At 37.3% G+C, this 22,766-nt stretch overlaps 1 pseudogene; it reads right to left on the reverse strand.

The window, feature by feature from the left end:
* Positions 1-8,596: 8,596 nt before the first annotated feature.
* On the reverse strand, positions 8,597-21,308 carry LOC129504520 (40S ribosomal protein S19-like; annotated as a pseudogene).
* Between the last annotated feature and the right edge of the window lie 1,458 nt (positions 21,309-22,766).

Consider the following 22,766-nt stretch of genomic DNA (forward strand, 5'->3'; position numbering starts at 1 on the left):
TCATCTTCAAATTGGGCTTGTGGTAGGGGCAGCCAGAGAGGTCTTCCAAAGGCCCAGAGAGGTCAGAGTGATCTAGACCATAAGACTTTCAAGTGAGTGGACACCAATGTCGTATCCCAAGTCTGACATTCCACTGCTCTGCATCTCAGCTCTACTCTTGGCAGAGCGTATACTTGCTTAGGTTGAGAATTCAAATTTCTCCTCAGTTCAACTGTCCTTTTTATTAAGCACTGAGCCTGATGCCAAGGTTTTACTCCAGGAGCTATGAATTTCTTTATATGCTGCCAACGGGTCTTTGACTTTCACATTTTGCCTTAAATTGATGATGGTCATCCTCAAACTGCACAGTAAGAACCATCTCATTCCATTTTTCTTATACTTATTAATTTCCCTCAACTTTTCCAACACCTGAAAAACTATATCAGACAGTACATTCTTTCTATCAGCAACTTGGGAACTTTTCAGTTTCAAGGCTATTGACCATTTAGGCAGGATAACTCTCTGTGGTGTGGGGTCATGGTAGGGGGAGGGTGTCCAGTGCATTGTAGGATATATAGCAGCACCACCAGATGGCAAAAGCACCATTCCCTTACCCTTGCCCCTATCCCCCTAGTCACAGCTATTGAAATGGTTTCCAGATTTTGCCAGATATCCTAGGGAGAGGATGGAGTGGTATCACACCACTGAGAACCAGTGCAGCAGCTCATCCTAGCTTACCTCTGCAAAGTTTTAGCTATCACATTGCGGAGGCATACTGGGTGCTATCCACACTCCACCACAAGTGATGATATTAGGTTGTCACATAGGTGGTTTTTCGGTTCCAAATTCCCATTTTTTTATTTTTAAATATTTTTAAGATTTTATTTATTTATTCATAAGAGACACAGAGAGAGAGAGAGAGAGAGGCAGAGACACAGGCAGAGGAAGAAGCAGGCTCCATGCAGGGAGCCCAGCGTGGGACTCGATCCCAGGACTCCAGGATCATGCCCTGGGCAGAAGGCAGGCGCTAAACCGCTGAGTCATCCAGGCGTCCCCAAATTCCCATTTTAAACTGTTCTTTCATGGCTATTTCTGGCATCAACTGCTGTAGGTCAAGTTCCCAGGGGGGCTGGACCCTGAGATGAATATTTGCATACAAAAGCTTTCAGGGGAATTCTCAGGGGAACAGCACCTGTGAAGGAGTAAAGAAAGCAGGAGTGGGCAGAGGGAAAAGTTGAACTAGTATGCAGTTGAAACAAAGTCTTTAGTCATTCCTGGTATTAGGATCGCCCTTCAAAGATGCCCCACACTGAGGCAACTTTGTAAATATTTCTAAATCAACCACCATTGGGTTCAGGCTGCTGCCCCAGCTTCTTTTAACTGAGCATGATTCCTGGGACATTCTTAGCTATAAGCATATCAGCAGCCAGCCCTCCTGGCACCTGGGGAAATGAGTGCTTCATTAAGACTATGCATCAAGGCATTCACTACAGACATTAAAAGAGACAATCTTGCAAATAATTTCTCCTAAAAGTAGTTGGTAAAGAATTTATTTTTTCGCCTTTAAAAAGCCTGGTAATACCATGGGATCTTGTAACCACATAGTTATTTTAACGAGTTACTTATTGAGTACAAAGCACTATTCTGGATGCCAGGTGGTGTACTTATACTTGATAAATAACTTAATAAAAAAATTAACTCTATGAGAAATAAAAATAAGATGCCATATTGTGAAATTTAATCTATAACATTGCTTATTTTTTAAACATGTTATCAATGAAAAGATGCAAGCTAGCATAGTGCAAACCAATGCTCCTCAAAGGTTTAATGAGGCTATTCCAACAGTCCTTGGGCTTGCTATTTACAGTCCATGTGGTGAACATGACAATATCCTCAGCAGATCTGGTCGATTACTTTGCTTATGGAAAAAAAAATCAAGCTTTGGTGTTAATTCTCCTAAAAAACTAAACCAGTCTTTTCAATAAGTCTGGATTGTTTTTGTAGAACTTACTTGGTTTCATCCTTCTTGGTCAGTGAAGGATGTGATAGAATAAAGTCTCTTCAGGGAAGTAGTGTTGGTGGTTTTTCTTAAAATATTTCCCACTGATGAGTTTTGATGATAACTTTAAATTCTTTTATCTCAAAGAAATGGAATCATCCTTTAGGAAAGGAATTGAGAAATCTTTAGGAAATGTCTATATGGAGTATACAATATAATGTTATATAAGTATTTTTAAAATATAGAGCAGTGGCTGCCAACTAGGTGTGATTTTCCCAATATCTAGAAACATTTGTTATTGTACCACCTCACCAGAGAAGACTGGCTTTTCATACCTGCCTCTTCCAGAGCTGAAACCAATTCCCCAGCTCCAATCTGGCTATTAACATAATAGCTCTTAACAGATTCACCAGAGACAAATTCCTGCCAGATTACTAAGTAGTAGTTACCACATGAATTCAGATGTTCTACTCTACCTTTCTATAGACACTTATACCTCCTGTAATATTTGAATGCTGTATCGCAATTGTTTCTTTACTGGTATCATTTTCCAATCAGACTAGGAGCCATGCAGGAGAATCACTGATTTTTTTTCTAGCTTTGTTGAGATACAACTGACAGATAATATTGTGTAAGTTTAAATTATACAACATGATTTGATGCACACATATAATTTTAAATGATTACCACAATAAGGTTGTTTATTTATTTTTAAGTGAAGAATTTTTTATTTTATTTTTTATTTCTTCTTTTTTTACATTTGTTTTTATTTAAATTCAATTTGCTGGGCAGCCCGGGTGGCTCAGCGGTTTGGCACCACCTTCAGCCCAGGGCCTGATCCTGGAGACGCGGGATCGAGTCCCACGTCAGGCTCCTTGCATGGAGCCTGCTTCTCTCTCTGCCTGTGTCTCTCTCTCTCTCTCTCTCTCTCTCTCTGTCTCCCATTAAAAAATAAATAAAATCTTTAAAAAAAAATAAATTCAATTTGCCAACATACGGTATAACACCCAATGCTCATCCCATCAAGTGCCCTCCTTGGTGCCCATCACCCAGTTATCCCATCCCCCCACTTCCCCTTCCACAACCCTTTGATTCCCAGAATTAGGAAACAAACAATAAAGTTGTTTAACACATCTATCACTTCACATAATTACCTTTGTGTGTGTGGTGATAAACATTTAAGATCTACTCTCTTAGCACCTTTCAAGTATATAATAGAGTGTTGTTAAGTATAGTCACCATGCTGTATATTAGATTCCCAGAACTTATTCACTTTATAACTGGAAGTTTGGACTCTTTAGCCAATATCTCCCCATCTCCCCTACTTCTAGCCCCTGGAAACCACCATTCTACTCCATACAAATTTAGCTTTTTTTAAGATCCCATGTAAAAGTAAGATCATACAGGGACATCTGGGTGGCTCAGTGGTTGAGCATCTGCCTTCAGCTCATGACGTAGTCCTGTGGTCCCTGGACTGAGTCCTGCAGCAGGCTCCCTGGAGGGAGCCTGCTTCTCCTTCTGCCTATGTCTCTGCTATTCTCTCTGTGGCTCTCATGAATAAATAAATAAAATATTTTTTTAAGTGAGATCATACAGTTTTTGTCTTTCTCTGACTTATTTCAGTTGGCATAATGCCTTCAAGGGCCATTCATGTCATTGCAAATGACAGGAATTCCTTCGCTTTGATGACTGAATAATATTCCACTGAATATATATACTGCAACGTCTTTGCACATTCATCTCTCTGTTTCCATGTCTAGTTATTGTGAATAATACTGCAATGAACATGGGGGTGCAGATATCTCTTTTGAGATTCTATTTTCTTTTGATATAACTCATAAGCGAGTTTGCTGGATCATATGGCAGTTCTATTTTTAATTTTTTGGAGAACATTCATATTGTTTTCTAATGTGGTTATACCAATTTACATTCTCATCACACTGTACAAGAATTCTCTTTCCTTCACATGCTCTCCAAAATTTTTCCCTTGTCTTTTTGATAATAGCCATTCAACAGCTGTGAAGTGATAGCTCATTGTAGTTTTGATTTGCATTTCCCCAATGATCACTGATGTCAAGCATCTTTTCACGTACTTGTTGGCCATTTATATGTTGTCTTTGGTTTAATAAAATAGAGCTTCTCTGTAAGTAAGTGGCTTGTAATCAGAGTTCCCAAAGCTGTCACTGTGGCAGTTTATTCAGACAGAATCAAAGCTCATACTTTAAATAAGAGACAAAGAAACAATTTCCAGGAGAAAAGTGAAGGGTGGATTATATAACTTTCAGGGAGCATTTATATTGATATGATAAGGCAGCAGGGAGCACCACTGTTAGAAATGATAATGACAAGGAAATGCAGAATTATGTGTACTAGGCCTGTAGTTTGAACAGAAATGAGCAAGAAAGACTGGAGCCATTTTTCAAAAATCATACACTGAATAAATGGGAAGAGATCTGTAGCAGAGTTTCAAAATGACATAATACTATTCAGTTTGTATCTAATATTATAAATTTATGTGTTATAAGGATTAAAATACTTCACAGATACTATTTTAGTAAGAATTTCATCCAATTATTCAGAGGAGCATATAAAAATAAATCTATCTAAAACATACCTATATCTCTTTTATTGCCACAGGAGCTTCTAAGGCTTATGAGAACATAGTTATATCAATTTTTTATTTTTTTAAAAAATATTTTTAAAGATTTTATTTATTTATTCATAGAGAGAGAGAGAGAGAGGAGAGAGAGAGAGAGAGAGAGAGAGAGAGAGAGGCAGAGGGAGAAGCAGGCTCCATGCAGGGAGCCCGATGTGGGACTCGATCCCAGGTCTCTAGGATCACACCCCAGGCTGCAGGCAGCGCCAAACCGCTGTGCCACCAGGGCTGCCCAATTTTTTTAAAGTATTTAAAAGTTGAGTGGAATATTCTGAGATTACCATATATATCAACCAATTTTTTAAGTGAAGAACATGATACAGAAATGATATTATCTTGCAGTTAGGGTTTCCAATAAACAGTGAAACCATTCTTCAAAGGCCCAGGGATTTTTAAATATGTCATGTTACATAGTTAAAGGATGGAGGTACAGAGAAATTGTCAGATAATGGAACCAGTGTTTAAGGATTCATAGAGTAAGCTTATTGTGCTTGAATGATGGGCCCTGTGTGAAATATTTTTATATGTAAATATTTTATTTTTACTCATCTATAATTGCTTAGTTTCAAAATTGTTAACTACATTAAGTTGACATAGTTCAAAATAAGATAAAATTTAAAATAAATAGGATAATTTCCAAGTAAGATCCCAAGAGCCTGATTTCTTTCTACAGATGAGGGTGATCATTCTCTTGTCTACCACTATATCTCAATCCCTGGGATAGTGCCTAGAACAAAGTGGGTACTCAATATACTCAATATTTATTTGCTAAATGAACTGATGTGACTTGAAGGCTCATTTTAACTTCCTCCTCTTTTAGATCTCTATGGACATAGCAATCACAACAATGGGAAAAAAAAGAGATTTTTTTTTTTTGTCAGTGTTGAATCTAGAAAAATGGTGACATTTACCAAAAAAAAAAAAAAGAAAGAAATGATTGCTATATGTTCAAATTGGATGAGAGCAAAATATTAATAATTAATAAGCTGACCTGTCCATGTGGGAAGGAGTAACCTACTGAGGAAGCATGACCAGACCATCATTCTCCAACTCAGAATGGTTTAGGCTAGAAGTGGCAGCAGATTGGTTAATAATCAGAGGCATGTCTGAATCCCATTATCTTCCCCTGGAAAAATTGCCAGGTACCAGAGGCTACATCTATGGGAAATAAATGAGGTTATTTTTAATAAGCTTGGAGCTTGACACAGATGGCCCTACCAGGTACAGGATAGCTGCTATATCAAACAGTGAATAGAAACTTCAGTTTTCCATTTCCCAGGTGGTATGTCATTGACTGTGCAGAGGAAAACTAAAAAACTACAATTTTTATCTTCCATTATTTGGGCCGGAATGATTAAAACAAAGACTCACACAATTTCAGAAAACAACCACCTCATTTTTAATGCTAAGCCAGCATTGAACTTCTTGGTAAGTGTAAGCAAACAGTAATAGATTATCATAGTGATGATGATGATAGTGGTGGTGATAATGATGATGACAGACCCTCAGAAAGATACTAAGTTTCCTCCTTCTGGATCAAGGATTTATCAGGTTTTGATTTCTGTCTTAATAAGGCTGAATTCCTAGTATGTATCAGTTCTTTCTTGAAGTCGAATTAAAATTTTTATTCTTTCTTGAAGTTGAATTAAAATGATAAAGGAAATTAAAAGAAGCTTCCAAACTTAGAATACAAGATCCATACTTCTTAAAAGGAGCTCTTGCTACCTTCAGATCTTGTCTATTTGTAAGGGAACAAAGAGAAAATTTACTATAATCATCAACACTGAGGAATTCAGACCCTCCATTATAATTATTACCACAAAAATGCTAACCAATACTGAACAGAGGCATCAGATTGGGATACTGAAGAAAATTTGGGGAAAAAATTAACTCAGTAAAAGTTTATGCTGATTGGTCATGCTCAAGTAGTTGGGGAATAAAATATCTAAAGCAATGAAAAGCAAAAAGGAACTGCAACTCAAAAAAAAATCTTTATTGGATGAGACAAGGTGTAAGATAAAATGAAAGAGAGTCAGAATAATTAATATTCATCCAGTAGAAGTTCCATGAGGAGACAATCAAAATGATTATGTTGTAGAATGTTTTCTTTCATCTATTCAGTACAAGGGAAAACATGATAAACTAGGACAGAACAATTCATCTCTAATACAGTAAAGAATAGTATCTTAAACCAACATCCTATTGAATATCAGAAAAATGGAATTTACCTTTAAAGCCGTGAACACAAGGAGTACACTATTACCATTATCAAATATTATCTAGACATGCTAATCGATGCAAAAGTATGACAAAAACAATCCAGACAAATAACTATTGGAAAGAAATGGTAAAATTATCATAATTTTCAGATAATGTTATTGTCTACTAAGAAAATGCAAGAGAATCAATTAAAATATAATCAAAACTCATAAATAAACCCAGAAAAATATCTAATTATCACATTAAGGCAAACTTTGATAGTACCTTATGTACCAGCAACAGTCCATTTGAAAAATCTAAGTGAAAATACCTTATTCTTAATAACAACAAAAAATATAAATGCCCTATAATGTGCAGAATCTAAATAGAGTAAACTACAAAAAGTCGTTGGAGTACAAAAAAGACTAGCAAATGAAGGTATTTTATCTCTGATGGAGAAAACTTAATAGTGTAAGTATAATAGTTCTCCCTAATATGGCTCAAAATGTAATCTGATTATAATAAAAACAATTATAATTACAATAAAATAAAATAAAATTACAAAAAATAACTATAAAATCATAATTAAAAATTTTAAATGTTTTGTGATTACAAAATATTATTGAAGTTCATACAATTGAAAAACTGGGCTAAAATAGCATAAAGAAATTTGTGGGAGTTACATTGTCCATTGTTAAGATGCATTAAAGTGTTTCAATAATTAGACTTAAACAGCCCAAACTGATTGGAAGAAGTTCTGAAACTGGCAATAAGAGAAAATCCAAAAGAACAGAGTTGTAAATAGCATAGACACCTATTTATTATATTTTACATAAAAGAAATCCAGAGGTAGACAGTTTAGAGCTGTCAGGGCAGCGCCATGTTGTCATCAGAAACAGAGGCTTTCCACCAGATTCTTTCACTGTGGCTTCCATTCCAAGTATAGTTGCTGTAAGTGTGGCCACTGTGTGGTTTCTGTCTTCCAGAGCATGCCACCTATTATTTACACACTGCAGGCAGAAGGAAAGAAAAGGCAATAAAGCAAAAAGCTGGTTTCTCTTTAATAAGTGAATCCCCTCTAATCAGCCTTTGCAAATGGCACACGTAACAATCTTGCTTACCCCTCATCTGCCAAATGTAGTCATATGATCACACTCTGCTGCGAGGAAGAATGCAGAGTATACAGTTTCATTTATGTGGTAATTTGCCTAGCAGAAAATTAGAATTCTTTTTCCATGGAGGCAGCAGAGAGTGGATGTTGGGCTAGACAACTCCCAGCTTCTGACAAATGAGTTAGAATATAATAAAGTTGGCATTTTATATTAATAGGGAAATTATGAATTTTCTCCAAAATGATGTGAGAAATCAGTTACGTGTTTAGAAAAATATTAAGTTCAGGGGCGCCTGGGTGGCTCAGTCAGGTAAGTGTCCATCAAACTCTTGATTTTGGCTCAGGTAGTGATCTCCAGGTCCCCAGATCCAGCTGCACCTTCGGGCTCCACGCTCAGCAGAGAGTCTGCTTGAGATCCTCTCTTCCTCTCCCTCTTCCCTTCCCCCATCCCCCACTCTCTCTTTCTCTCTCTCAAATAAATAAATCTCTAAAAAAAGAAAAATATTAAGTTCAGTCTTTCCTTAGAGTATACACATGATAAATTTCTATCATATTTATTTCCAAATCATGTAGGAATATTTAATTTTTATTTATTTATTTGTTTGTTTGTTTATTTATTTATTTATTTATTTATTTATTTATTTATTTTTACGGATGAGGCAATTTATTAACTCAGCATTTGTTCTAACGCTTCTTGTTGGCAGCTGCCACCTGTCCGGCGATTCTGTCCAGATCCCGCTGTCCCTGAGGTGTCAGTTTGCAGCCCCCATCTTGGTCCTTTTCCACCATTTTCAGCCCCTCTAGGGCTTGGGGGACCCTGCGGACCAGGCTCTTGGAGCCTCTGCTGAAGTGGCTGGGCGTGACCCCGTTTCTCTGACGTCCCCCATAGATCTTAGTCATGGAGCCCACCCCAGTGCCACCCCTGAGGTACAGGTGTCACCCCATGGAAGCAGCTCGTGTGTAGAACCGATTCTCATCGTAGGGAGCCAGCTCTTTATGTTTGGCCAGCTTGACAAGGTCCACCCATTCAGGGACTTTGAGCTTCCTAGACTTTTTGAGGAAGGCTGCCAGAGCTCTGATGAACTCCTGCTTGTTCATGTCTTTTACAGTAACTCCTAGGCATCATGTGGCCTCCACGCAGCCAGCCAAGGGAAGAGGGACATGTAGGAATATTTTAAAGTGCTGTAATTGTGACTTTTTTATGATTCAAAATAAAATGTCATTAAAAGACTATTTTAAAAAAACACAAAAAAGTATGTCAAGATCACTATACTGTCATCACCAGAGATAGTGTTTTACATTTTGCTCTCTGTATAAATATATGTATGTATTTAAATATGTATATAAGTATGTACCAAGTATATAATATACATAGATATATCTAATAAGTGTACACAGTTTATATGTGTGTGTGAGTGCACCCACACTCATATTGTATGGTTCAGGATACTGTGGCTGAAACTTAATCTAACACATAAAGAAGCGATGTGTTGAAAAGAAGTTCATCAAACATTTGAGAAACCAACAGAGGGAAGAAAAACATAAAAGATACGTTATGGGCGAGAAGTGTGAGGACTACAAACCGTCAAGTCCTAGTTATGTTTTACAGAAGAAATAGAAATATATATCTCTGTGCTTTCCAGAGATGTAATCATCTCTATTACCCACAGAATCCATCAGTTATAATCAAACTCTTCCCTATGTTAAGACTAGAAAGAAATTTTAATCTCAGGTCCTTATAACAAGCCATGTAATAAAATGCATAGCAATTTCAACATTGAAACAACAAATACAAGTCTGTTTCTTATCTCTCGATGTAAGCCAATATAATCTTGGCAATGTGAAATTCAATTAAAGCTGTTCAACAGGAAGCCAAAGCAGTTTTGCCCAGCTCTGCAGCAGTCTGCTATTCAGGGCAATCCAATATGAGGTTTTAGAATCGGTATAGCAATGGTTCTCAAAAGGTATCCCAGTGGAAGCTCTCAGGTTCCAGATAAGCAACAACTCACTTTTAATTCTTAGAGTCCTGCATAAGAGTTCATTTGAAAACAAATTTATACCATTTAAACGTGATAGTAACTTTTTGAAAAGCTTATTGTGGAGCAATCGATGGTCTAGTTGTTCTTTAGTCTTCCACAAATATTCATTCTCTTACCTGCACTTCTGGTATCATGAGAATATATTAAACATTGAATGACATGAAAATTGCCTCAAATAAAACTATTCTCAATTGCTGAGTAAGCATATACCAATAGGTTTGAACCGTGAGACAAACTGGGTATAGCACTTAGGAATGTCAGATAAAGGCTGAGCAGCTGAAGTGGGAACACTGGTGAATTTTTGTGCAGCCCCAGCCAAGAGACACTCAAACCAAAACCCAACTTTTTGTCTATTCACAGCTCAAAGCCTAAAACCATAGCCTCATATTTTACCCGTGTGACTTACAAAAGCACGCTCAAGAGCACCAGAAAGACAAATGGAACAAGTGAATGAGTGTATGTATTCAATCCATATAGGTGTTTTTACAATTCTGCTTCTGAAATTTGGCTCCCAGGAGATGCATCTCAGTCCACCTATATTTGAAATCTAGGTGAGTGTTCTCTTTTCTTCTGGTGAAATAAAGCAGGCAGGAGAAGAAATGGGTTGAAGGTGGGTGAGGAGAAAGATTTCTAGGACTTTCTCTCCTAGAAACCAACATTCCTCTGTGTGTTCTGTGTATATATGGTCACTAGGAATATGGCTCCTCTGCTCAAAGGAGATCAATGAGTTATGATATCAAAGAAATGCCACTGACAACTTTTTCTCTATTTTAGTTACACGTATTTCAAGGACCAATAAGATACCGTCATCATCTCCAAGCCTTTGGAATACCTATTAATTATTTTCACTGAATGATTATCCAAAGGATCAAGTCACTATAATAAACTGAGAAGTCACCCCCATTCTAATTCTTGTGTTATAGTATGCTCTTTTATACAACTCGGCTAAGTTCACCAAACTGGTTGTACAGTGATCATTAAATGAGACCTGAAATTGTAAAACTACTAGAAGAAAATATAGGGGGAAAGCTCCCTGCTATTGGTCTTGGAAATAATTTTTTGGATGACACCAAAAGCACAAGCAACAAAAGCAAAAATAAATGTAAGTCTGCATCAAACAAAACAACTGCTGCACAGCAAAAGAAACAATGAAGAAATGAAAAGGTAACCCATCCATGCAAAGAGAGAAAATATTTACAACTCATCTGAGAAGGGGTTACTATCTAAATATATAAGAAACTCCTACAACTCAATAGCAAAAATACCCAAAAATCCTATTTAAAATGGGCAAATGACCTGAATAGACATTTTTCCCAAAGAACAGATTTACATGGACAACAGGTAAATGAAAAACTGCTCAGCATCACTAATCATTGGTGAAATGCAAATCAAAATTACAATCATGAGATTGTAAAAATCAAAATCATGAAATATCACCTCATACCTGTTAGAAAGATTATTATAAAAATATGAGATAACTGGAGACTGTGTAAAGTAAAAGGAATCCTTGTACACCACTGGTGGGGATGTAAATTGGTATGACTACATGAAAAACAGTATAGAGCTTCCTCAAAAACAAAAATTAAAAATAAAACTGCCATATGATCAAGAAATCCCACTTCTGGGTATAATCGAAAGGAAGTGATATCAGAATCTGAAACAGATACCTCCACTCCCCTGTGCATTGTAGCATGATGCATATCAGTCATCATATGGAAACAACCTAACGGTCCATCCACAAATGGATGGAGATAGATAGATAGATAGATAGATAGATAGATAGATAGATAGATAGATCTATTTGTATATCTGTAATTTGGCAATAAAAAAGAAGGAAATCCTGTCATTTGCAACAACATGGAAGGATCTTGAGGACACTATGCTACGTGCAATAAGTCACATGAAGAAAGACAAACACCATGGAACATTACTTGCATGTGGAATCTTTAAAAAGCTGAATTCATAGAGAGAGTAGATTGATGGTGGCCAGGGGCTGCGAGTAGGTGATGAAAAGGAGAGATTTGGTGAAAAGGTACCGACTGCCAGAGAAAAGATGAATAAGTTCTGTAGATACAGTATGCAGCATGATGCATATAGTTAACGACATTGTGATACATACCCAAAGGTTCCTAAGAGAGTAGATTCTAAATGCCATCAGCACAAAATAAAGAGTGACAGAGTAGAGGCGTTAGCTACTCTTTCCATGGTAATCATGTGCACTAGATATGTGTAGCAAATCATCACACTGCACATCTCACACAGTATGTCAATTATATCTCAATAAAGGGAAAAAACTAAAGCTATGTGCAAGTAAATCCATACATAACACACTCTTTTGGGTGAAGCCTTGCTGTAAAACAAGGTGATCATCAGGAATAATAATCAGGAAATAATAAATGTGTGATTTAGACAATAAATACTGTTGAGAAAAGACAGATAAGGAAGATTAGCTACCATGACCATTGTCCCCTGACTATAAAAGAAATTCCAATTTTTTATTTTTTTTAACTTCTTTGAATTAAAATTCAGGCAGACAAAATTTGATACTAGTTTATGGATCACGTTGTGACAGTCTTGGTGGTCTAGTTCTCCTCCTCATTATTAAGTTTAAGTGAACCTCCCTTACCTTTACATTGAAGGTACGAATTGAGTTTAAAAATGCAAGGAAGATGAAAAGTTCCTTAGCTATCAAACCTCTGATCTATAGAGTATTCACAACAGGCTAATCTAAAAGTCTTATTAATCTGAAAGAAAGAACAATAGTGTATTTATCTCCAGCAGCAAGAAAATTTAATAGAAATATGTTAAAAGTCATTATTCTCATGAACCAAGCATGCACGGAGAGAAGCTGACAGATCTACAAACCATAGACTTGCCTTCTAAGAAATCTTTGATCTGAGAGTAACAGCAAGGTGAAATATAGCATAAAGTTTTCAAGAAGCATTGGTTTTATACTTGAAATAGAGGATTCTAGGTCAGATTTTTTTTAATTTATTCATGACAGATGCAGAGAGAGAAGCAGGCTCCCTGCGGGGAGCCTGATGTGGGACCAGATCCCTGGACCCTGGTACCTGAGCCGAAGGCAGACACTCACCACTGAGCCACCCAGGGATGGCTCAGACATTTTTGAAACCTCTGAGATTTTCCCATTGCTGATTGTGCTCTATGTTATTTTAGTAAAAACTGGGAGCCATAACAACTACTCTGAAAACACTTTCTCAAGTAAATCAAAGATTTGTTAAGTATGTTTGTAGGTCAAGGAAAAATCATGAGGATTTCTGTATTTCTTCTGTATGTCTGTATGCACTTGGAACCAAATAGTGCAAACCTACACCTCACATGTCTCTCTCATGAAGTAAGAGCAGTGATGACAAATTTCTCTTCTGTGAATATAGAACTTGCATGAATGTTCCAATAGTTGGGCTGCCCCTATGGTGGACATCACAGAAGTCATTTTTATCAAACTTGACTTCAACTTTCTGGCAATTTAGCTGGTATATTATATTGTGTAAAAGGTATAGCGTGTGTTTATATATATACATATATTCCATATCAGCCCCTGATTTATTTGTCATCTTTTTATCACTTTAGTTTTGCAATGTAGTTATGTTGGTAATACTTCACTTCTACTTTTAACTTCGTGTAAATCAAGTTTCTTTGGTGTTTTGTGAACCAGTGTTTATACCGCCTTTGTGTTTGGCTGTTACAAATGTTTCATAAAATAGAATATAACTCAGCTGCTTTTTCATCTTAGAGAAGTAGTATTGAGGGTTATTAGTTCAGCACATGCCATTACTGTTTGTATATCTTGGAACTGGAACCCATTTATTAAGTACGAAGACTCACATCGGGTAGAGAGGAACAAAGGAAACCAATCTAAACTAACTATGGCTTTAACTATTGGAGACATGGTGCCATCTGGTGGGAGAAAAAAATATTAGAGGAGAAATACAAAGCCCATTGCTCCCACTGATCACAGAAGTTGCTGCGGGAAAGACACAGGTAAGCAGGGAAAGCAGAGATATAAAGTGTCATTTCTATCCCTCAAATGTCAGTTTGTTAGTGAGGAAGAGGTTGTAAGGCTGTACAGATCTGCCGCTGATCGGCTACAAACTGTGTGTAATGAAGGTAGCACAGACGGGAGAAATTGTTCCATCCACGCCTTGTTTCATTCATTTGCATTTCATCCATCCCTCCACTCATTCTTTTTTTAAGAATATTTTATTTAAATTCAATTTGCCAACATATAGTATAACACCCAGGGCTCATCCCGTCAAGTGCACCCCTTAGTGCCCCAGTTATCCCATCCCCGCCCACCTCCCCTTCTGCAACCCTGTATTTGTTTCCCAGAGTCAAGAGTCTCTCATGTTTGTCTCCCTCTTTGACTTTTCCCCACTCGGTTCCCCTCCTTTCCCTTATAATCCCTTTCACTATTTCTTATATTGCCTGTATGAGTCAAATCACATGATAATGATCCTTCTCCAATTGACTTATTTCACTCAGCATAATACTCTCCAGTTCCATCCTCGTCAAAGCAAATGGAAGTTTTTATCCTTTCTGCCCTCCATCCATTCTTTTAACAACTGACCGCAAGCCACGGTTCTCAGCCAGGCAATGTCCTCAACACCATGAAACTTAAATTCTGATAGAAGGACATGGGCTACAAACAGTTCTTTAAAGCAATATGTTAAATGCTTCAGGGGCACCTGGGAGGCTCAGTGGTTGAGCGTCTGCCTTTGGCACAGGTAGCGATCCTAGGGTCCTGGGATGGAGTCCTACACTGGGCTCCTCACGGGGAGCCAGCTTCTCCCTAGGCCTGTGTCTGTCTCTGCCTCTCTCTCTCTCTCTCTGCCTCTCCTGTATAAATAAATAAAAACAAAACAAAACAAATGCTTCAGAGAAGAAACTGAGCAGAGCAGGGATCCTGGCAGTGTGGGGTGGAGGAGGGGTAGGGGGGAGGTGCTCCAATATCAAGAAGAGCGTCCAAATATCCGAAGTTCTGCCAATGCTCAATAATTCATGATTACACTACGGTTAGTGTATCTTTTATGAGATCTTATTCCTGCAGTTCTTTAAGACAGAAGCCGACTGGATCTTAAGTGACATGTGTAATCACCAATGATTGATACAACCACCTAAACCAGCTCTATTGAACATTGGTGACCTAATAGTGATATCTAATTTATAAGCTTCCAAACATGATGTACTATTCTTCTGCTTTCTTTATCTTGTTATTTTCCCTAACACTAAAGTAGTTTAGATGTCTTTCCTGCTGCCTTATTCAGATGTTTACAAAATCCCCAATGAGGAATATAGTGCTAGTAAATTGCCCATCTTTACATATTATCATTTTTATGTCTGATATCTATACTAAAAATTTACTATTTGAGCTTTCACCTTACAGATCTTCTAAATAGGAATGTAACTGAATTTTAAGAGAGAAAGCATTAAGGATGAAGATCCAAGGAGCAAAACAAAGGACAGATTTCAGCACGTTGTCGCATTTATAAATGGTGTCATTATCTAAGCTATTAAGTTATACCAGAATCTATTTATTAGTATTTTTTAAGTTTTTATTTAAATTCCAGTTAGTTAACATACAGTGTAATATTAGTTTCACATGTACAATGTAAGTGATTCAGCACTTCCGTTCATCACCCAGTGCTCATCACAAGTGCCCTCCTGAATCTCCATCACTATTTAAACCATCCCCCATCCCCCCAACCACCTTCCCTCTAGTAACCATCAGTTTGGTCTCTAGTTAAGAAACCAAGAAACAATTTGAATGCATTTTATTTCTTTTTGTTGTCTGAGTGCTGAGGCTAGGACTTCCAGTACTATGTTGAATAGCAGTGGTGAGAGTGGACATCCCTGTCTTGTTCCTGATCTTAGGGGAAAGGCTCCCGGTGCTTCCCCATTGGGAATGATATTTGCTGTGGGCTTTTCATAGATGGCTTTTAAGATGGTGAGGAATGTTCCCTCTATCCCTACACTCTGAAGAGTTTTGATCAGGAATACATACTGTATTTTGTCAAATGTTTTCTCTGCATCTATTGAGGGGATCCTATGGTTTTTGTTTTTTTCTTTTGTTGATATGATCTATCACACTGATTGCTTTATGAGTGTTGAATCACCCTTGCATCCTGGAGATAAATCCCACTTGGTCATGGTGAATAATCTTCTTAATGTATTGTTGGAACCTATTGGCTAGTATCTCGTTGAGAATTTTTGCATCTGTGTTCATCAGGGACATTGGTCTATAATTCTACTTTTTGGTGGGGGGGTCTTTGTCTGATTTTGGAATTTAGGTGATTCTGGCCTCATAGAATGAGTTTGGAATTATTCCATCTCTTTCTATCTTTCCAAACAGCTTTAGTAGAATAAGTATTGTTTCTTCTTTAAACGTTTGATAGAATTCCCCTGGGAAGCCATCTGGCCCTGGACTTTTGAGTCTTGGGAGGTTTTTGATGACTGCTTCAATTTCTTCCCTGGTTATTGGCCTGTTCAGGCTTTCTATTTCTTCCTGTTCCAGTTTTGGTAGTTTGTGGTTTTCCAGAAATGTGTCCATTTCTTCTAGATTGCCTAATTAATTGATGTATAGCTGCTCATAATATGTTTTTAAAATCATTTGTATTTCCTTGGTATTGGTGGTGATCTCTCCCTTTTCATTCATGATTTTGTTAATTTGAATCTTTTCTCTTTTGTTTTTAATAAGGCTGGCTAATTATTTATCTATCTTATTAATTCTTTCAAAGAACCAGCTCCTGGTTTTGTTGATCTGTTCTACAGTTCTTCTGGTCTCTATTTCATTGAGTTCTGCTCAAATCTTTATTAACTCTCTTCTTCTGCTTGGTGTAGGTTTTATTTGCTGTTCTTTCTCCAGTTCCTTTAGGTGCAAGGTTAGCTTTTGTATTTGAGTTCTTTCCAGTTTTTTGAGGGATGCTTGTATTGCAATGTATTTCCCTCTCAGGAAAGCTTTTGCTGTATCCCAAAGATTTTGAACTGTCTCTCTTTGCAGATGACATGATACTGTACATAGAAAACCCAAAAGACTCCGCCCCAAGATTGCTAGAACTCATACAGCAATTTGGCAGTGTGGCAGGATACAAAATCAATGCCCAGAAATCAATGGCATTTCCATACACTAACAATGAGACTGAAGAAAGAGAAATTAAGGAGTCAATCCCATTTACAATTGCACCCAAAAGCATAAGATACCTAGGAATAAACCTAACCAAAGAGGTAAAGGATCTAAAAACTACAGAACACTTCTGAAAGAAATTGAGGCAGACACAAAGAGATGGAAAACTATTCCGTGCTCATGGATTGGAAGAATTAATATTGTGAAAATGTCGATGCTACTCAGGGCAATTTACACCTTTAATGCAATCCTTATCAAAATATCATGGACTTTCTTCAGAGAGTTGGAACAAATCATCTTAAGATTTGAATGGAATCAGAAAAGACCCTGAATAGCCAGGGGAATATTGAAAAAGAAAACCAGAGCCGGGGGCATCACAATGCCAGATTTCAGGTTGTACTACAAAACTGTAATCATCAAGACAGTGTGATACTGGCACAAAAACAGACACATAGATCAATGGAACAGAATAGAGAATCCAGAAATGGCCCCTCAACTGTATGGTCAACTAATATTTGACAAAGCAGGAAAGACTATCCACTGGAAAAAAGACAGTCTCTTTTAAAATGGTACTGGGAAAATTGGACAGCCACATGCAGAAGAATGAAACTAGACCATTCTCTTACACCAGACACAAAGATACACCCAAAATGGATGAAAGATCTAAATGTGAGACAAGAATCCATCAAAATCCTAGAGGAGAACACAGGCAACACCCTTTTTGAACTTGGCCACAGCAACTTCTTGTAAGATACATCTATGAAGGCAAGGGAAACAAAAAACAAAAATGAACTATTGGGACTTAATCAAGATTAAAAGCTTCTGCAGAGCAAAAGAAACAGTCAAGAAAACTAAAAAACAATCTACATAATGGGAGAAGATATTTGCAAATGACATATCAGATAAAGGGCTAGTATCCAAGATCTATAAAGAACTTATTAAACTCAACAGCAAAGAAACAAACAATCCAATCATGAAATGGGCAAAAGACATGAACAGAAATCTCACAGAGGAAGACATAGACATGGCCAACAAGACCATGAGAAAATGCTCTGCATCACTTGCCCTCAGGGAAGTACAAATCCAAACCACAATGAGATTCCACCTCACACCAGTGAGAATGGGGAAAATTAACAAGACAGGAAACCACAAATGTTGGAGAGGCTGTGGAGAAAGGGGAACCCTCTTGCACTGTTGGTGGGAATGTGAACTGGTGCAGCCACTCTGGAAAACCGTGTGGAGGTTCCTCAAAGAGTTAAAAATAGACCTGCCCTACGATCCAGCAATTGCACTGCTGGGGATTTTCCCCAAAGATACAGATTCAGTGAAACCCCGGGACACCTTCACCCCGATGTTTCTAGCAGCAATGTCCACAATAGCCAAACTGTGGAAGGAACCTCAGTGTCCTTTGAAAGATGAATGGATAAGGAAACTGTGGTCTATATATACAATGGACTATTACTCAGCCATTAGAAATGACAAATACCCACCATTTGCTTCAATGTGGATGGAACTGGAGGGTATTATGCTGAGTGAAATAAGTCAATCGGAGAAGGACGAACATTATATGATCTCATTCATTTGAGGAATATACAAAAAAGTGAAAGGGAATAAAGGGGAAAGGAGAGAAAATGAGTGAAAACATCAGTGAGGGTGACAGAACATGAGAGACTCCTAACTCTGGGAAACGAACAAGGGATGGTGGAAAGGGAGGTGGGCGGGGGTTGGGGTGACTGTGTGACGGGCACTGAGGGGAGCACTTGAGGGGATGAGCACTAGGTGATATGTTATATGTTGGCAAATTGAACTCCAATAAAAAAATTTAAAAAAAAGAAACCACGAAACAGACTCATACGCTTATACCTTTTTTTTAGTCTTTAGTTTTTACTTAAATTCCAGTTTGTTAACATATGGTGTAATATTACCTAAATATAGGTTTACAACATAGTGACTCAATACTCCCCCATTTCTCCAAAGAAGACATACAGATGGCCAACAGACACATGAAAAGATGCTCAGTATCACTGATCATCATTGCACTGGAAATGCAAATCAAAACTATAGTAAGACCTGTCAAAATGGCTAATGTTGAAAACACAAGAAACAACAGGTGTTGGTAAGAATGTGGAGAAAGGAGAACCCTCTTTTACCACTGGTGGGAATGCAAACTGGTGCAGCCACTGTGGAAAACAGTATGAAAGATTCCTCAAAAAAGTTAAAAATAGAACTGCTCTAGGATCCAGCAATCACACTATTAGGTATTTACCTAAAGAACACAAAACCACTAATTCAAAGGGATACATTCACCCTGATGTTTATAGCAGCATTATATATAATAGCCACATTATGGCAACAACCCAAATGTCCATCAACAGATGAAATGAAAAAGAAGATGTGATATATATATATATATATATGATGTATATGTCATATATATATGATGTATATGTCATATATATATAGTATATGTCATATATATATATTATATATATATATATATATATATATATATACACACACACACACACACAATGGAATCTTGCTCAGCCATAAAAAAAAAGAATGAAATCTTGCCATTTGCAACAACATGGATGGACCTAGAGGGTAGTATTATGTTTATTAGTGTTTTACACTAAAGTTTTACACTAATTTACAGCTAGGTCCATCACTTAAAATAACTCAGAACACAATAAATGTGCATTGAATATTTTGGGTATCAGTTTAATTGTGGGTTTGTTTGTTCCTTGTATTGTTCATGAATTTTATATATCATGAAATTAAAAGTCAGGCAACCTGGAAGTGAGTTCCAGTCTTGCCCAATGGTTACAGGTTTCTCTTGACCAAGAAGTCTCTCCTAGACACCTCTCCACTCTGAGAAGAACTTTGCTGACCACCATAAATGACCAGACATTTAGGAATTAATAAGTTAGAAAAGGATCAGTCAATCTTATATTTACATTCATCTTCCATTTCTTAGTCACAATTAAATTTATTACAGTAACATTTTTAAACTATTTTTTAAACTACATCTTTACTCTCAAAACCACATGTACTCTGAATTTTTCTCTCTCTACTCAGGATATTGTCCTCTTTGCACTGCCTACCACTACATGTTTATTCAACTCATGACCTTATGTATATATTCTTAACTTTTTGCTTCAAATTTCACCTTCTTCAGGATGCCTTCCTTGTTTCCCTTAGGTGAAATTAAGAATTTTCTCTTCTGTCTTTCTTTAAATCTATGTATATAACCTCAAATGTGTTTCTTTACATTTGATCTGTTCTTGCATGCCTTATTCCCTTATCATAATATAAACTTGGGGATCAGAGACTATTTTCTAGTCATTTTTGTATTTTATATGCTCATCACAGTTTGTAGAACATGGTAGACACTTATTAAATCTTTGCAAAACATAAATCAAAATGAGAAGGAGATTCTAAGATGTTAGCTAACAAGGGCCTTTTCCATTTATGATATGGAAATAATTCCTATAAGAAAGTGGTCTAAAATTCAGGAAAAAAATTATTACATCCATATTTTTAAATTGTTATTTATTTTGAAATAGGGGAATAACTTACTTCATCAACACTATTGAAGTTGAATTTTTCTTATATGCATTTTAATATTCAAGAAAGCCTAATATTCAAAAAAGCCTAACTAGGGGCACCTGGGTAGCTTAGTCAGTTAAGCATCTGACTCTTGATTTCGGCTCAGGTCATGATCTCAGGGTCATGAGATGGAGCCTCACAACAGGCTCTGTGCTCAGTGCAAAATCTGCTAGCCCTTCTCCCTCTGCTCTTCCTGGTACTCCTCTCATTCTCTCTCTCTTCCTCTCTCTCTCTCTCTCTCTCTCTCTCTCTAAAATAAAGGAATGAAATCTTTAAAAGCTAAAAAAGTCTAACTAGAGAAATACAAAAGGCATCAAATACCTAATTCTTTTTCTTTCTATGAGGCTTATACATATATAACTACAATTTTTTCTACATATAAAAGAATTAGAAAAAAGTATGAAAGGGTAAGTAATTCAGTGACACTCTGTAGAAGAGAATGTGAAGTAGAGTTTCCCTGGAATACTTGATGCGCAGAGGCTTGCTGTCAATGACTAGCACTTACTCCCAGCTTCAGAGTTAGCCTCTTTTCCCTTTTGTGAGAAGGCAGCAATGTGAAGCAAACCCAGCTTCATGCTTTCTAGCCATTATTCATTGTTTTCAAACATGGTCATCCTATCTGGAGACTGCACTCTTCAAAGGAACCAGAAGCACAGTAAGGCTTAAAATATCACTCAAAGGAAAGATAATGATGTTTTGGCAAGGTTGTGTGATTTGATTGTTAGTTCTTTCATAAGTGCCACTAAGGACCTCTTTGGCCAAGCATCAGGTTTAGCAAACAATGTGTAATTCAAATCTCCAACGAGATTGGGCAGGAATGTGCACTGACTCATCAAGGCAGTGGCAGAATGAGACAGCGGAGCACTTTGCCTGGGTGTTCCGCTCCACCTGCTTATCGGTAAGGTGGCTCTTTGGGGGCTGATTTGGGCCACTGCTGCTATATGTACAGTATCCAAAAATAGGAAATAACCTGACTTAGGTTGCTACACCTGATGCCATAATTATCAGTGGTCTTTTCTAACCGAAACTTAATCAAGTTTAACACAAATCAGAACAATAGTTTTAAAATAGGGCGTACCAACTTCTTAGTGAAAAAATGAATAGCCTTTCAATGACTCTCAAACAGTAGACCCTTCACCTATGGTCATTTGCTTTCCCCTTTCTCATAACTATTCACTTCGTGTTCTTGTGCCTTCTTCAAGACTAAAGGAACTGGGGCTCAGAGAAGCTGTATAAATCTTTCAAGACCTTATGTTAGGGAACTATCCCAGCTAATATTTGAACTCAAGGATTTAGACGACAACAGCGGCATCTCTGTTTTCTTCCTGGACTCACTACTTCTAGGTCCTATCCATCCCCCTTTTCCTATCCTCACCAGTCTTTCTGTATTCTTCTTCTCATGTCTTTTCCCCTGACACTTTCCAAAACCTTAGGAGAAAGAACCAACTCCATTGCATGCTTCTGAAGATTTCGTTCACAACCCTCAAGAGCTCAACCCAGTATAGGTGAATTCTGGGTTCTCATTGTCTGATGCAGTGTACACTTCCTTGTTCCAGGAACTCAGTTTCCAACCCTGTTATCAACCTTGTTTCAGAGCAAAGTCAGAAACAGGTGAAGAGAGAGTACCAGCCTCTGTGCAGCTGCTTTAAGCTCTCACCATTAGCGGTGCAGTGGTGTGTCCTTGTTATCCTTTGCTTACATTCACGAGTCACGTGCTAAAACTTCATTTTGTACCCAAAGCTAGTTGACTCTGGCTTTTTGCAGAAAAATATGCATTTCACTTGACTTTGAGGGGTTTTTTTTCCCCCTGATTCTAATTTTTCAGACCAATGAGCAACAGCCAGTGAGAAACAAATTTATGGCAAGGTCTTGAATTCCTACAAATGTTTGCCAATTAGATGCTAGTTATATATTATTTCTTTTTAGATATGTACCAAGATTTGAATTTTTAGGTTCTTGGATTTTAGATTACAGATAAACTACCAGTGTTTGCAATTTGTCTACCAATTCCTATCAGCTGATTTGTCTCACTA

The sequence above is a fragment of the Nyctereutes procyonoides genome, unplaced genomic scaffold (assembly GCF_905146905.1).
Source record: "Nyctereutes procyonoides isolate TBG_1078 unplaced genomic scaffold, NYPRO_anot_genome, whole genome shotgun sequence".
Taxonomy (NCBI): domain Eukaryota; kingdom Metazoa; phylum Chordata; class Mammalia; order Carnivora; family Canidae; genus Nyctereutes; species Nyctereutes procyonoides.